We start from the raw sequence: 16,374 nt of genomic DNA, 5'->3' as shown, positions 1-16,374 counted from the left end.
CACAAACTATTCTCTGTCGTGGTGTAAATAGATGCTTTTCTCTTCAGTCTTCTGCACATAAAGGCCATACTCTTTAGCATATAGTGCTGAAATACGTAGCATTTTTATTAAATGGTGATATGCATTCATTATGGATGATTTTGGAGTACAGGTATAAATATACTCAAACAAAAATGATATATAATTTCAATACTCAAGGGCAACCTAATAACATTCATTATATTACCCTCTGTGCTCAAATATGTATTTGAGCACAAATACATATTTACTTAAAATAAATTTGCATTGTGATATATTAAAAGTAGAATAGCTTTTAAATTGAAGACTATACTATAATTACTTTCCAACCTCCTAAATATTTTCACATCACATTACTGGCTCCATTGTACCTCTTTGTAAGCTTGTTCACAGCTAGTTCTACTCAGCCCCTATTGTGAGACATTACATCATCTCCAGTTTTTCATGATTATAATCACATGCAAACCTAACATTCTTCTAATGGAATATGCTTGCACATCTATGATTAGTGTCTTTACAGAAATTCCAGAAGTAAAACTGCTCAGTTGGAAAGTAGTACCTTTTAAAGCCTTTTGATATGTATCTTTTTTTAATCAGAGATTATAATCATTTTTTTTATTCTTTAAGAATGAATCTTTCATGTTTTTGTTGTTTTGTGAAACAATTCAACTTGTATGATTCTCAAACTAGCTGGAATACAGATCTATTTATCTACCTACCCTTGCACCCCTTTGTTCAAAAGTACTCGAGAACCCAGTGGGGTGAGTAGGCTTGGCAGGAGAAGCACCTGGTCTTGTGGTGCATGGGTGCCTCTATTGTATCCTGGCCATATTTGTTTAGAGAACATATTGTTAGAGACCAGTTCACCATTGCTGTTATAAATCCAAATGACAGTTGAACAACTGACTTGGTAGATTCTGTTGCTAACAAGTGGGTTTTGAAGGTTGGAAAACACACAGACAAAACTTAATGTATCATGGGAATGATTTAAGGGGGAATGGAAGGGGGAGAATGATTAATAATATTCTAATTTCAAACTAAAAAAATTGTTGATATAAAAAAAGAAAAAAGTGACATTGCTTCTGATGTATCTCTGTTGAGGATACAGACTGTTCCCACGTCCATGATTTTGTGGTCCTAGTCTAGAATTGAGACAGGTGTATTTTTTCCTTTTTAAGTTTACTTCTGATTTTATCAATATCTCTATATGGAAAAGAGTTTATATAGACATTCATTCTGCCAAAAGCCAGAATTAACATGTCTGGGGCTTAATAAAACGCTTCAGAGAGGGCACAGAGGCAGTTTTAGTTCTTTTGGTTTTGATGATAGAATCCTACTTAGACTGTTCTGGCCAACTTCTTTGGCTTTTTAAAAATTTAATTATTAATTAAAGAAAAGCTCAAGGAAAAAACATCTGAGCCCCAGGAAGTATAGATGCTGTAAGACTCAGCAGACATTTGTGCTTCCTTTTCTGCAGTGCCTGTTATTGAGATCAAGAGTTTCATGAGTTCTTGATTCAAATATCCAGATTACTGTGTGAAAGAATGTGATAGGCTCAGTTTAATCTGGCGTCCCTGAGGGAGCAATCACAGCAGAAGCATGCCTGTACTGAGAGGTCTGTGTCAAGAGAAGAGATCCTGATGGCAAGGCTGCAAAGGCAACTTTTTTGTGGAATTGTTAGGACACTGGCCACATCATTTTGCTTGGTGAAACGCTTGTCAGAGCCCTGACATAGGGGCTTTTGATTAGGAGCCTCATGTCTGCTGTCTTTAGCCTGAAAGTTGATCTCCCAGGCATGTTGGTTGCAGAGTCCTTTCCAGCAGGAGCTGGTTTTATCTCATTTTTGCAACTCTTCACACAAAATAGAAGAGAATATTGATGGTGTTTAATTTTGCTTCAGGCTCTGTTCTTCACGATTCTGAGGCTGTCCTGCAATGATCTAAAATTACAGGTTCTGTTTTACATTCTTAAAAGATTTCCTGATAACTTGGCAGGCAGATACAACTTTATTGTGAAGAAAATTTCCCTTGTGTTCACATGCAGTGGTGTGCCAAGAGCATGGAATTTGGAGTTAGGAAACCATATTAATTTTAGCATCTGGGAGGGTTGGAGTTGGAGCTTGTGACTGGGTGACTTGTGAGTGGGAGTGTTCCTGGGATCGGCACCTACAAGGACTCAGGGAATCTTGGCCAGGCAGGGGAGAAGCTAAACTTTCTTACAACTTAATAAGGCCTTCGGTTGTAAGGATTTTGCCTGTGAAGGGATGGGTAGGGAGAGGAGCCATCTGGTTGTCTCATGCATTTGTTTTGAAAACTTCAGTTTCCACTGTGCTCTACATACTAGCTTATGTGTGGGCAAATCCCCCAATTCCTGTGAGTCACAATGTTCCCATTTCCAAAAACACTGAGCCAAACTAGATCATCAAACTTCATTTAAAATGTGGCTCTAAATAAGCAGTGTTGTGAGCATGCCAAAGATCTATTTATGCCACATTGATTAGTTTTCTGTGTAGCTCTAACAGATACCTGCTTCAAAGTTAGCTTTCTTGAGGGGAAGAAATATCCTTGGAGAGGTAAATGTAGTTTGAAATATACAGAGAAGATGAACAGATAATGTAGGCTTGGGTTTTCTCATGTTAAGTCTTTATTTTTTAATAACAGAAGTAACATTGATTATACTGGTAGCAATGAGAACATGAGTAATTTATATGGTAATTATAAGTTTGAATTAAAAAGTTGCAAAGACTAATTTACTAAAAATGTGTTTCTAAAGGTCTCCATGGTAGGCCTGACACACAGAAAATTCTAGAGGAAAAAGTAGGTCATACATTTGAAGATAGAGGAATAGGTAAAGGTTATTTTATCAGGACCCTAGTCACTCAGGAAATAAAATAAGACCAACAGTTGATAAGTGGGACCTTATTAACAAAACGACAAAGCTCTGTATGTCAAGGAAAACTGTTGAGTGAAGAGGCAGCCTTCAGCATGGGGCAATCTTTACTAGAGGATTAGTGTCTAAAATATACTAAAAGTTTAAAAAAAAATAAGGATAAAATCCAAACAACTCTATTAAAAGATGAACTGTTGAACTGAACAGAGTTTTCAGAAGAGGAAATCAAATGACTAATAAATATTTTAGTAAATGTTTAACATTCTGAGCCATCAGGGAACTGCAAATCAAAACTGTTTGATGGTTTATTTAACCCTAGTTAGAATTAAGAAACCAAATGACAACAGATGCCATTGTGGACCTGGGGAAAGGAAAACATTTATTCACTGTTGGTGGGAGTGTAAACTGGCCTAAATGCTATGGAAATCAGTGTGGATATCCCCCAGAAAGCTAAAAGTAGCTATACCACTTCAGGACATACAAAGTAAAGACTCTATCTATATCTTATTACAGAGATACAAGGACATTCATCTTTATTGCTGCTGTATTCACAATAGCCAGGAAATGGAACCAGCCTAGATGTCCATCAACTATTAAGACGGATAAGAAAAATGCAGTACATATATGAAAAGCTATTTTATCCAGCTGTGAAGAAAAATGGAAGTATAAAAATTTCAGGAAAATGGATGCAATTGGAAAATATTATGTGATGTTGAGTAATCCAGGCTCAGAAAGACAAACATCAAGTGTTTGAGTAGTTGAACAACCTGGAGTACCTGTAGAAGCCACTAGGAAAGCAGAGGAAAAGAGAGAGGTGTGTCAGAACACTGTAGACTTTCATTTGTTAAAACCTACTTTTAATAAGGTTCTTGAAAGCTTCAACCCCGCTTCTAGCCCACCATACTAAGGTAGGGGAGAAATGATGGTGTGATGGTTTGTGTATTTATTCTTGGCCTAGGGCATGGCACCATTAGTAGGTATGGCCTTGTGGGAATAGGTATGTCACTGTGGGCATGGGCTTTAATACCCTCGCCATAGCTGCCTGGAAGCCAGTCTTCTTCTAGCTGCCTTTGGAATAAGAGGTAGAACTCTTAGCTCCTCTAGCCCCATGTCTTCCTGGATGAACTTCTGCACCTGTAAGCCAGTCCCAATTAAATGTTGTTCTTTATAAGAGTTGCCTTGGTCATAGTGTCTGTTCACAGCAGTAAAACCCTAACTAAGACAGATGTTAAATAGGACAAGGGGATGTAGACCTGTGTAGAACTAGTTCCTTGGGGTGATTCCATTTGTCAGGAGAAGCTGCAACTTTACTAAGCCAGCATAATTTCTAGCAACATTCTAAATATTTATCTTTAAACCCACAGATAACTGGAACCTGCCCATCATCAAAGAAATTTTGCTTTGCAAGAGATTGAGATCATTACAGAGAACCACAACCAATCAAAATACAGAGAACAAGAGACAGTGTTCTCTTGTTTACTTCAGTAGTGTCAGGTTACCAAACATGAATCAGCATCGGTGGCACCATCCAGCAGAAACAGCCAGGCCTCCACTAAATTGGCAAGAGTCAGTGGGTACAACCCAAACCAGCTGGAATGCCAGAATAAGTTCTCTGCTGTGCCTCTTTCTACAAAGTGAAGATCAGTGATGGTGAAGAACTGAGACTAAGAAAGCATTGCAAGGCTAACTATGCAAGCAGTTGGTAACTGTCCATTGAGTCCTATTTATACTCTCTCCAAACATCACATGTCCTTCCACCTGTCTTGCCTTAGCAAAACACCATGTGAGTTTGTATCAGCAAAACACCATGTGAGTCTGCATCACCAGACTTATCTAGAAACTTCTACTTCAACACAGGCTGAGGTGAATGTGGAAAAGGGGACTATTTGGGATGGAAACAGTTAAATGGGGTGGGGTATGGGAGAGTAAGGCCTAAGGGCCAGAGCAGGTGGAGTGATAAATGACACTAAAGATGCTATATGAACACGGCCATTTTATGAGCTTATTGAAAAATATAATTAAAACATAGCTTGAATAGAAGTACTCTGTGTGGATGACTAAAGCACAGCCCAGAGCCCTATGTTACATGATGACATCCCAGTGCTAAGTGTAGAAAAATTCCCTTACTGGTCACAGACACCCCAGCGGTCCTCAAACAATGCAGGCTGATGTCATTGCTCTTGCTTAGTTGCCGCTATACTCGTTGGTTACAGTACATGGTGAAGTCAAGATAGATGGACCTGGAAGTTTCATCACTGCTAGCCAGTTTTCCTCGTGTAGAAAGTGCTATTCAGGTTGTTGGGAAGGAAAGTCAGTAGTAGTCTTATCCAGATGTGAATGCGTTGAGACACAATGATGACCGGACTGCAAGATGCGTCCACAGGTGCAATAGTAGTGCAACCATTATAGAGCTAGCTTTCTTACTGGCCTTGAGACCTGAGCCACAGGAGGGACCTCATGCTTTGTACAGTAAACTTGGTAAAGAGCCAGTAGGCTGCAGAGGTCATAGGCCCTAGGGATGAACCTACTATTGTTTTGCTAAGTGAACATATAGACAAACTGTTTTCTAAACACTCACGTTTATATCCATAAATGAGTGCTGCTCTCAGCATTTACCCAAGAAGCAGCAAGTGGCAGTCAATGCTGAGACTCAAACCCCATCCAGGTTCTGAGAATAACTGACTATTGAGGACTCAGTCCCAAACAGGACACCTAGCTCACTGCTCCATGATCAGAACGCATTATAGGAGCCAGGGGTTAAAAAAAGTGTGAGAGCTGTATGACGGGAGCTGTCCTGCAAAACATCTTCTGCTCACAAGATGGCTATTGCTTTTATGAACTCATAGCAGCTCTGGATACCTGCATAACACCTGTATAAGATTAGTTCCCACACCTTTTCATCATGGAAGGATAAGAGGCTTATGAGACCCTGCCCATCCCTAAGGGACTACTGGCAGTTAATGGTTTCTGGGGAAGCGGGTGTCACTTTCTTCAGTGGTGTCACCACTGATGAGTTGTGCTTGCTTTAGTATATAACCTCCAACTCATGCCCATGCAAACAACCACACTTAACCCTGCAGGTCACACACACACAAGTAAGAGATGGGGCATACCTTACAGGGAAGAATGCTTTCAGCAGAAGAGGGATGATGATTAGAGAAGCTAATGGGTGAAACTGATTAAAATTCATTGTACATGTGACTGCTAAAGGATAAGCAGTTTAAAAAGATTATCATGGAAATATTCAAACCAAGAAAAAAGTGATTTGTTATCAACTGTCCTTGGATTGCTTCTTTTTTTTTCTTAATAGCTAAAGGATGAACATGTTCTAGTCAGCCTTGAAAAGGGCAGGAAACATTAATATTGAATCTAGAATAATCTCAGCTGACATACAAACAAAATCGCACAGGGCACGCTGTTGTTCTAAAGTTTCTATTGTTGGCTTTTCCACCTCTCTGGCTCTGAGAATGAATCTAGCTTACATAGTCTGACCTGAGTCTACTCTCCAAAGGCTGTGCCAGAGGGAAAGAAAAGCGAGAGTGTCCCTCAGGGTCAGTGATATGATGGGCCTGTGTCCTGGACAGAGAGGGCCATTTAAAAGGTAATCCCAGGGGGCACCTGCAGAGGACAGCAGCTTTGAAAGTAGGTCAGGCATAAGCTGACTGACTTATGTGTAAATGGCAAGCTAGTTTCAAATGTTAGGAACTCTGAGCATCAGGGCCAGCATCTAAAAGCTGAGGAAGTCATGGGAAAAAAAAATCAGTGGATAGTGTAACAAGAAAAAACTGTGACGCTCTCTGAGAGTGTTTTTCCAAAGGCATCTGAAGTGTGCACTGTGTAGCACAAAACCCAGAGAAGACAAATCGGCCCAAACATAACATGATCAGAGGTATTTAAAAGCATTTTGTGACTAATCCATGTGCATGGACATCAATGTAAAGAGAATAGTCTAATATAAGTTGACACTGGGTATCTCCACATTATTGTGAAGTTTTTTTTTTCTAAACCTGTAAGTACCATGTTAGAAAATGGCAGACTTAGATAAAAATCTTACTTATTTTTCCCTCCAGAAAATAATGAGATGTTTCTTCTAGAATGTACTATTTTATCAAAGGCATTCCTCCCTAGATGACCACGTCTAAAGTTCTGAGTTTTCCCATGCTTGTGTTTCCCACTGGCCTCATTTAATTTCAGATTCTCCAGGGCATTTGGGCGGAAGGAGGGGGGGAGGTCAATAGATTCTCATGTCAGGATTTTATTTACTTTTTATCTCCACTTGACTCAGATTAAATAGTCAAGATGGTCTTGTTTTGCAAGAGAAATTATCTGGAAAAGAGCAAGATTGTTTCACAGTGGTAAAAATGAATCAGAATTCTGTGTAATGGTGGAGAGATTCAATGAGTTCAAAATGTTTGGTCAGTTTGTTTAATTGCAGATTCACTATAGGCTATAATAAGAGTGTGAACACTTGTCAGTGAGGCCCGTGTCTTCATACCATGAACCATCCTGGATGAAAATGACTGACATGCTGGGCGGTGGTGGCGCACGCCTTTAATCCCAGCACTTGGGAGGCAAAGGCAGGTGGATTTCTGAGTTTGAGGCCAGCCTGGTCTACAGAGTGAGTTCCAGGACAGCCAGGGCTACACAGAGAAACCCTGTCTCGAAAAACAAAACAAAACAGAACAAAACAAACAAACAAACAAACAAACAAAAAACAAAAAAGAAAAAAACAACAAAAAAAAAGAAAGAAAATGACTGACACTTTTAATTGGGCTTTAAATTTATCTAACATCTGGGGCATGACCTCGAATAAGGTGTCAAACAATACAGAAAAGGATGTCAGTGCTCAGGACAGTTCTGGTTGTGATTTGTATCAAAGAAGAAGAATTGGTAAACTCTTGAGCAGTTTTTGTTGCTAAGACTTTCATTATCCTTTGACTTAGAAGTTTGAACAAACAAAACTGCTTCTTACTGAAGAAATGCAAACCACATTAAACTCAAGCACATTAAAAAAAAGCCATGATCACATTTTTTACTTTCTAAAGCATTGTAGTCAAGATATATTTAAAATAGTAATTAAGCTTTGGAATAGATATGATAACAGAAGCTTTCTTCCTGTGTGTGTTCTAGCCAGAATTCCAAATCTAATTTGAGAAATGTAAATACAATTATCTCTGTTACAACATGGGGATAGAGGTTTCTCATAGTCAGTTCCATTGACTTTAGGGGTCAAATAATTCCCTGTTTAGGTGCTGTTCTGTCCAGTATTAAGTCTATAGCATCTTTCCCTTTTAGCCATTGGATGTCCAAGACTCCTCCAATACTACGCTCTGTAAGCTGCAACAAGCAACTATCTTTTAAGAAAGGGTCACATGTACTTAGATTGGCAGAGGACCAAAACCCACCTCTAGTGAAGACCTAGAATACTAATAGATTTACTGGTTAAATACAGTATCAAAAATTTTTTAAAATTACTTTTATATTTTTCACAGTCCAGTTGTTACCCCCCTTCTGGTCTGTCCTCCCACAGCTTCCCATTCTATTCATCCTCCCCCAGTCTCCAAGAGGATGTATTTGTGTTGGGGACCTCAGACTACCTACTGAGTGCTGTCTGGTTGGTGGCTCAGTGTCAGAGAGATCTCAGGGATCCGGATTTGTTGAGACTGCTGGTCTTCCTATTGGGCCACCTTCCTCCTCAGCTTCTTCCAGCCTTTCCATAATTCAACCAAAGGGGTCCCCAACTTCAATCTATTGGTTGGGTGTAAGTATCTGCTTTTGTCTCAGTCAGCTTCTTGTTGGGCTTCTTGGAGGGTAATCATGCTAGGCTCCTGTCTGTAAGCACAACATAGCATCAGTAATTGTGTCAGGCCTTGGAGCCTCCCCTGGAGATGGATCCCAAATTGTACCAGTCACTGGACCACCTTTCCCTCAGTCTCTTCTCCATTTTTGTCCCTGAAGTTCTTTTAGACAGAAACAATTTTGGGTCAGAGTTTTTGACTGTGGGATGGCAGCCTTATCTGATGCCCTCTCTCTCTCCTGGAAGTGGACTCTACAAGTCCCCTCTCCCCACAGTTGGACATTTTATTTAAGGTTCCTCCCTGAGTCTTGAGTGTCTCTCACCTCCCTGGTCACTGGCACATTCTAGAGAGTCTCTCCACCTCCCACCCCCTGAGGTGCATAGTGTTAAAATTTAAAAATAAAACTTACCTGTGGAGACAGGAGTGGTGGCACTTACACAGTACTTCCAGGGTTGAGGCAGAAATAAGGTGAGTCTGAGGGCAATTACACCCTGTTTCAAAACAAATCAAACAACCAATGTGCCAACCAACAAAAGTATACTCATGGAAAATATATGAATGAGCAACAGTCTTTGCTATAGACACCCCTGCCTCAGCATAGTTAAATATTTAGCCATCTCTCTGGTAGACAGCAGACAGACGCAGTGCTCTCCTGTGAACCTAGGAATGGGGGTGATGGGAAGACCTTTCTCTTTGTAGACCCATAAAATTTACTGACATATTTTCAAAATTACTATTAAAGTAACTGAAGTGTAAACTGTATAATTCTCATATTGACTTTATTTTAAAACAGAAAATAGCATTTAGGTTTAGAGAGAGACAAGTTGTCAACAGCTTGAGGTCTCTAGGGACGTCTATTTATGACAACGACCTTGGGAATGAAATTATGCTGTTTTCTTCCTACCATTGTTGTAGAGAATTATAGTTCCATCTTTCTGTCTACGTAGATATTTTTAATAGTATCCAAGAGTAAGATTGAGAGTATTACCATTGTTTGTTGATGCCAACAAATCTTGAATACTTTTCAGTTTTTCAGTTTTTTCTTAAGTTTACATTTCTCTGGAGTTACAGGAAAATAGATACAGAATTCAGAACATTTGCTCTGTGATATGACTTTTAGGGACACCTGAAGGAGTCTGTGTATTGGTTTTAAGGAGATATCTAGCTTTTACACTAGCTTTTTTTTTTTTTTTTCTCACTAGCTATCTGATTACAATCACCACTTATTGGCCAACAGCAGGTGTGCTGTTCATTAAGACGAAAATGTATTCTCAAGACTTGTTGAATTTGCTACAGATCCAGGTTCTGATTCAACATGCATTTGAGAAACTGGAGAATTGAAAATGACCGAATTCGACTACCCTTCTCTCTCTTGTCAGTCTCAGGCCCAGCTGTGAATTCATTGCTTTTGCTTTGGGCAGCATCTGCCTCTCCTCTCTGGGATTGCTGTGGTCCTCCATGTATGCTGACAGTCACTCACCTGCCCAGGACTCCCTGTTCAACAGTCTTATACCCACCGGAGCCCTCTTGGGAAACCCTTTTTGAGTTTGTTTAAGTTCTGTAGTACAGTTTCAACCATCTGTCTGTCTCTTGTTAGCTATAGTTAAATTATTTGCAAAATGTAAAAGAAAAAGAAAGCACACATTGCAAATTATGTCCTGCTTCTGTTCCACATATGTTCTCTCTCTCTCTCTCTCTCTCTCTCTCTCTCTCTCTCTCTCTCACTCACTCTTTCTCTGTATGTGTGTTTGTGTGTATGTGTTTGTATGAAAACCTCATCTGCTTTCCACTTTATTTTCTGAGACAAGATCTGTCAACTAACCCTGGTGTTTACTGGCTTGGGTGGACTGGCTGGTGAGATATGGGGATCCTCTTGTCTCTGTCTCCCCAGCAGTGGTGGGATTGTAGGAGTATGATGCTGTGTTTAGCTTTAGCTTTTTACATGGGAACTGAGAATTGAACTCAGGTTCTCATGCTTGCAAGATGACTGAGCCATCTCTCCAAGTTCCTATTTGTTGATTGTCTCTGGGCTACAGTAGTTAACTACTACTATGATACTAACTATACTAGATACTAGAGAGGGCCAGTCCTCTAGCTGCAGTACTTGGGAGAGTGAGCCTCTAGCCTTGACTAGAGCACAATAGAGCTGGCTCTGGAGGCATGGGTGAGCTGGCCTGAGGACATGAGAGAGGAAGAGGTGACTTTATGTCCTGCTGAAGGTGGCATTGTGTGGCCTACCCAGAGTAGTGCTGGACTCGCCCTGGTGGTTTGGATAAGGGAGAGCTGGCATACTGACCAGCTAAGCTGCCAGGCAAGCCTAGATCCAGGCCTTTGAGTTGGCCCACTCCAAAACCTACATCATCTCTGAACTGTTGGGCTGTGTGAAAGAGCTGGTCATGCTGATCCAAAACTGCAGGACATCCGTGCCATCGGGCAATAATGGGATGGTCGAGAGGAGTCCCATGAGGATCCAGTATTGATGGTATCACAGAAGCCAAAGACCTCAAACCAAACCACGGACACATTGCAGTGAGCATTTTTGCAAGTGAAGATGTGGACAGAGGGGTACACTGTGGGAGACACTGTGACATGGTACAGCTTCCACAAAGAGATGTTTTCTATGCTTTGTTTAGTTTTTGTCTTTTTTTCCTTTTGGGAGTGAGACTGAGTGGGTAGAAGGCAGATACAATAGGGCAGGGAGATAAGGGGGTTGGAGTGCATGATGTGAAACTCACAAAGAATCAATAAAAAGATTTTTTTTTTTTAAATGGCTTAACTGAACCATAACAGAGCATCCATTTTGCAACACCTGGAACACAGGGGGTGATCATAATTTTAAATTCTAAGCATATAAATAGGTAAAATAATATAGTTTTAAATCATATGACTTTTCTTATGAGACTGAGATCTGTGGTTGAATTTCGATGAGCCTTTCGAATGCCCATAGATGTCCACTTTGATTCTTCATATTTATTAGCAATGTGAGGTTGTATGTAGGGGATGGTCAGATGGTAAGACGCCGTGTTAGACTTCTCAGCTGCTGTTGATTGTGTGTGGAGATCCAGCCCAGAGGCTCTGCTTAACCTGTGCTAGTCAATTTTTCTTAGTGTGAGACCCACATTTGCCTGTCAAATGCCTAAAATGTTAAATTTTTAATTTGCATTCTGTGACTTTATGAGTCCTAAGATTGCCAGTTTACTTAATTAATTGTCTTTATGATGTCAAACCTTTTCTGCTTCTGGGTCAGTTCTTTGGGATTACAATTGAAGGCCAACTCTCCCTGCTGCTCCCCTATGGCTCTTTCTTATCCCCACTATTCCCCTCTTCCTGCCCCTTCCTTCTCCCCTTCCCTTCTCTTTTCTCTATTACTCATTTTCTTTCTTCCTTTCTCTGGGTCCGAGGATAGAACCCAGAACAATGTGAATGCTATGTACATGTTCCACAACCATTCTTCTAAGGAGCTGTAGCACAAGCCGCAGCAGTGCTTTCTATTATGGCATATCTGAAAGCCTCCATTTTTATCACAAGGAGGAGAAAACACAGGAGGGGTTCTTATCAAAACTTTGTGGGCTGAGTAATATTTAACTACATTTTCTTTTGTTCCTATGCAGCTGGTTTATGCCAGCAGCTGAACGGGAATGCCTACCCGGCGCCCACTTCTGCTCCATGCACTTACTGCATTGGTTTCAGCTCAGCAAAGACAGGTACTCAGCTTTCATCAGCGTTACCTACACAGTGAGCAGCAGTGAGTATGGTGCATGGACAGAACATACTGTGCAATCTATTGAAAGACCAAGACTAGCAATTGGGACACCACAGATCTATTCTTGGGTCTGCCCTATCTTGCTATGAATATTGGGAAGTCCTTCATCTCCTCGGGCTTCAGCTTTCTCATCCATGAAAAATGTAATGTTGACTAGAATAGATGGTATTTACATCCCTCCCAGTTTTAACATTCTAATCTCATAGTGTCCATATGCCGCTCTCACTGTTTAACAGCTACCCAAGAATCTACACTGGTGTGCTAACAAACACAATTGTTCCCATTCCTCTTCAGTTGTTTCTAATCATTCATTTATTTTCTTCTAGCACTATCAAAACATATATCTTACAGAAACCTTTAGAATTGGTCCTGATTTGTAATGTAATTTTTAGTAACAGAATTTGATCTTATTTGTAATCAAAATATTTCCCAGGATATTAAATATTCAACCAACATAACACATGTTTGTTGAAATTTTTTTTAATTAGTTTATTTTATGTATGTGAGTACACTGTTGGTGTTTTCAGACATGCCAGAAGAGGGCCTTAGACTCCATGTGGTTGCTGGGAATTGAACTCAGGACCTCTGGAAGAGCAGTCAGTGCTTTTAACCACTGAGCGATCTCTCCAACCCTTGTTGAAATATTTTTAAGCAAACTAAATTTCACAAAATATAAATGTCAGTAAAAAGCTTTAACAGCAGATAGATTTCAAAGAAGCTGCAAGTACCAAGAAACTGGATAGAACTGACACTATGATGTTGTCCTTCAGGATAGCTTAAAGGAATAGAATTTCTTGTAGATTAACTGTTCAAGAATGAAGTTACTTGCTTATGAACTTGGAGTCACAAATTCACTTGGAAAATCCTTAAAAACACCCCACTTATTCATTTGATCAAGCCATACTCACATGCCTTTCTGTATTTCTCTTTTGTTCTCTGATTTGTTCTCTGTTTTGTTTTCACTCTGGTGTATTCATGTTAGGCAATTTTGTCAGCTCTACAAGTATGTTAAGTTATAAACTTTAAATTTATCTTATTTCTGAAGGGGAATGAAGTGGAATGGGGAGAGGTTTATAGAGGAGAGATATGGAAGCAGAAGACAGAGGGGAATATTTGGAAAGGGATAACTAACACCAAGAATTAGTGCAAAGCTGTATGGAAAAACACTATTTTATGAGCTACACACACACACACACACACACACACACACACACACCCCTCTTCAAGTAACTTTGGTAGTTTGGAAGAATCAAGAATTTCATCCATTTATTTCCAATTTCTATCTTAATAGAGTAAAGGTTTCTGAAGTATTCCCCTAAAATATTCTGAGTTTCTTTGGTGTCTGTTGTACTGTTTCTCTGCTCTTTTTTTATTCTGATAATTTGGTTTCCCCCTTTCAGTTGGTTAGTTGCACCAAGGATCTGTCAACCTTGTGCATCTTTCCAATGAACCAGCTCTTATGTTCACTGAGTCTTTGTCTTGTTCTCTTTGATTCTGTTTCTTTATATGCTTTGATTTTTGAAGTTTCTTGGAATCTGCTGTGTTGAGTTTTATGTTGTTTTCACCTTTCCAAATTCTTGAATTGCATCACTAAGTCACTTACTTGTGGTCTTTTTAAAATTTTTAATGTATGTACTTAAAGCTATAAACTTTCCCTTTAGGACTGCTTTTAATATCTCCTAAGGGTTGGTTTTTTTTTTTTTTAATGTTTTCATTTTCATTTAGTTACAGGAATATTTTGATCTCTTAATTGATTTCTTTGACCCATTCATCCTTTGACATTGATTATTTAATCTCTTTGAGTTTATACATGCACTAGAGTTTTGCCTACTGTTGATTTTAAGTTACATTGCACAATGGTCACTTCATGTAGTTCCAGGAATAGTTTAATCTCTTTGTTGATTTTTTCTTGGACCAACTAATCTTTTGGCAATGTATTGTTTAATCTCTTTGAGTTTATGCGTATACTAGAGTTTTGCGTGCTGTTAGTTTTGAGTTATATTGCACAACAGTCAGTTAGGATATATGGGATTTTTTCAATTTTTCTGTTTGTTCTGAAGGTTTTCTGTATAATTTTCGTGCAGATGGACAAAATTGGAGAAATGGGGTGATAAATCAACACTGTTATTGAGTTTGTATTAATCTGTCTTTAATTCCAATAGTATGCTGTTTTATGAAATTGGGTGAGCCAGAATTAGGTGTGTATGTGTTTGCTGTTGTGATATTTTCTTGATTAATTGATCCTATGACTAGAGTGCTGTACCCTTCTTTGCCTCTTCTCATTAAGTTTTAGTTTGAAGTCTATTTTGTCAGATATTATGAATCACTATGCCTGTTGGCATCTTGTTCTCATTTGCTTCAAATTCTTTTGTACCATTCTTAGAGTTTAATAGGAATTACCTCACACAGGGGGTATTAATCCTCCCAGATGTCATATGGTACCAAGTAAACAGCCAGTTTTCAGTTGTGGGATACTGAGCTTCCAGTTGTTTGTCAGAGATGTCTTAATCACCAAAATGATACAAGTGAATCCCAATGCTTTTGTTTGGCCTGCTAGACTTTGATGGTAAAACCCTATTGCTGAAGACACCATACATTTTTGTCATAGGAGATGGGAAAATCAAATTGCTACTGACCAGCACACCTCCTCCATGCTGGTTAGCTTTTGTAGTACTTGAAAGTGTTATACTGGCTTCTTGGGGAAGAGGGGACAATATCATCATCAACAGTCATATCCAGCAGTGGAACCTATAAATTACAATAATGACCAGGATGACAATATATTCCCACAGGTGCAATAGTGGCACAATGATATGAGTGGAAATGATGATTCTGAATGATTTTAAGGCCAAGAACCAATCGCTGGTGAAAGTACAGGTTTCCAGGGTGGACCTACTTCTCTAATTTTGCCAAACGGTCAAAGTATTAAATTGTCCTATAAACTTGGATCTCTACACATAATGTAGGTGCTCCGGCAAATTTCTTTGTGCAGTATAACAGTGGTTAACACAGACACCGATAATGAGTCAATGTATAGAGAGTGAGTGCCAGTGAAGTGCTCAGTCACAAATGAGAAGTGTATACCTTCCATGTATATCATCCTCCCTCAAGGCTAAGGGACCATAACAGAAAGAATGTAAGAGCAAGTGGGTGGGAGAGAATGGAGCAAAACCATGTGTCTTACTTAGGGATTTTATTGCTGTGAACAGACACCATGACCAAGGCAACTCTTATAAGGACAACATTTAATTGGGGCTGGCTTATACGTTCAGAGGTTCAGTTCATTATCATCAAGGTGGGGACACAGCAGCATCCCAGGCAGGCATGGGGCAGGAGAAGCTGAGAATTCTACATCTTCATCTGAAGGCTGCTAGCAGAATACTGATCTTAAGGCCCACACCCACAGTGACACATTTACTCCAACAGGGTTACACCTTCTAATAGTGCCACTTCTTGGGCTGAGCATATAAAAACCATCATACCATGTCTTCTGGATGTGACAGGACCTACATATGTTATATTCACTAAGCCATGGAAACTGAAGGCCTGAACAAGACCCACACAAGGTCAACCTGAACAACATAATGGAGGGACGAGGAGGCTCACGAACCTCCACCTCTAAATGAGGACCTATTGGCAGTTGATGGAGTCTCAGTTTTTTCTTGTTTGTTTTCTGTTTTGTTTTAGAGATGTACTCCCTGGTAGGTCATGCTTCAGTGGATGCCCCACATCTAGAAGGACATTGTCAGTACAAATTGGACTGGGTACATTAAAAAGGAGACTATGCTGTTGGGAATGGGTGGGGAGTGGGGTGGAACTTGGGAAGAATGTGATCAAAATTCATTATAGAAAATTCTCAAGAAATTAGCAGAAATATATTAAAAAGAAAATATCCCATTTAATGAC

At 39.6% G+C, this 16,374-nt stretch overlaps 1 long non-coding RNA gene across 2 annotated transcripts in view; it reads left to right on the top strand.

Moving 5' to 3' along the window:
- LOC143434433 (uncharacterized) overlaps positions 1–4,669 on the top strand; it is a 61,020-nt gene extending 56,351 nt beyond the window's left edge. Inside the window, exons 3-4 of one of the 2 annotated variants that reach the window (XR_013103900.1) lie at positions 3,421–3,721; positions 4,272–4,669. This is a non-coding gene — a long non-coding RNA (uncharacterized LOC143434433). The remainder of the gene's footprint in view (positions 1–3,420; positions 3,722–4,271) is intronic. The other variant, XR_013103901.1, reaches the window with a different exon arrangement.
- Positions 4,670–16,374: the final 11,705 nt, after the last annotated feature.

The sequence above is a fragment of the Arvicanthis niloticus genome, chromosome 15 (genome assembly GCF_011762505.2).
Source record: "Arvicanthis niloticus isolate mArvNil1 chromosome 15, mArvNil1.pat.X, whole genome shotgun sequence".
Lineage (NCBI taxonomy): Eukaryota > Metazoa > Chordata > Mammalia > Rodentia > Muridae > Arvicanthis > Arvicanthis niloticus.
This window is presented reverse-complemented; position numbering and strand designations above follow the sequence as displayed.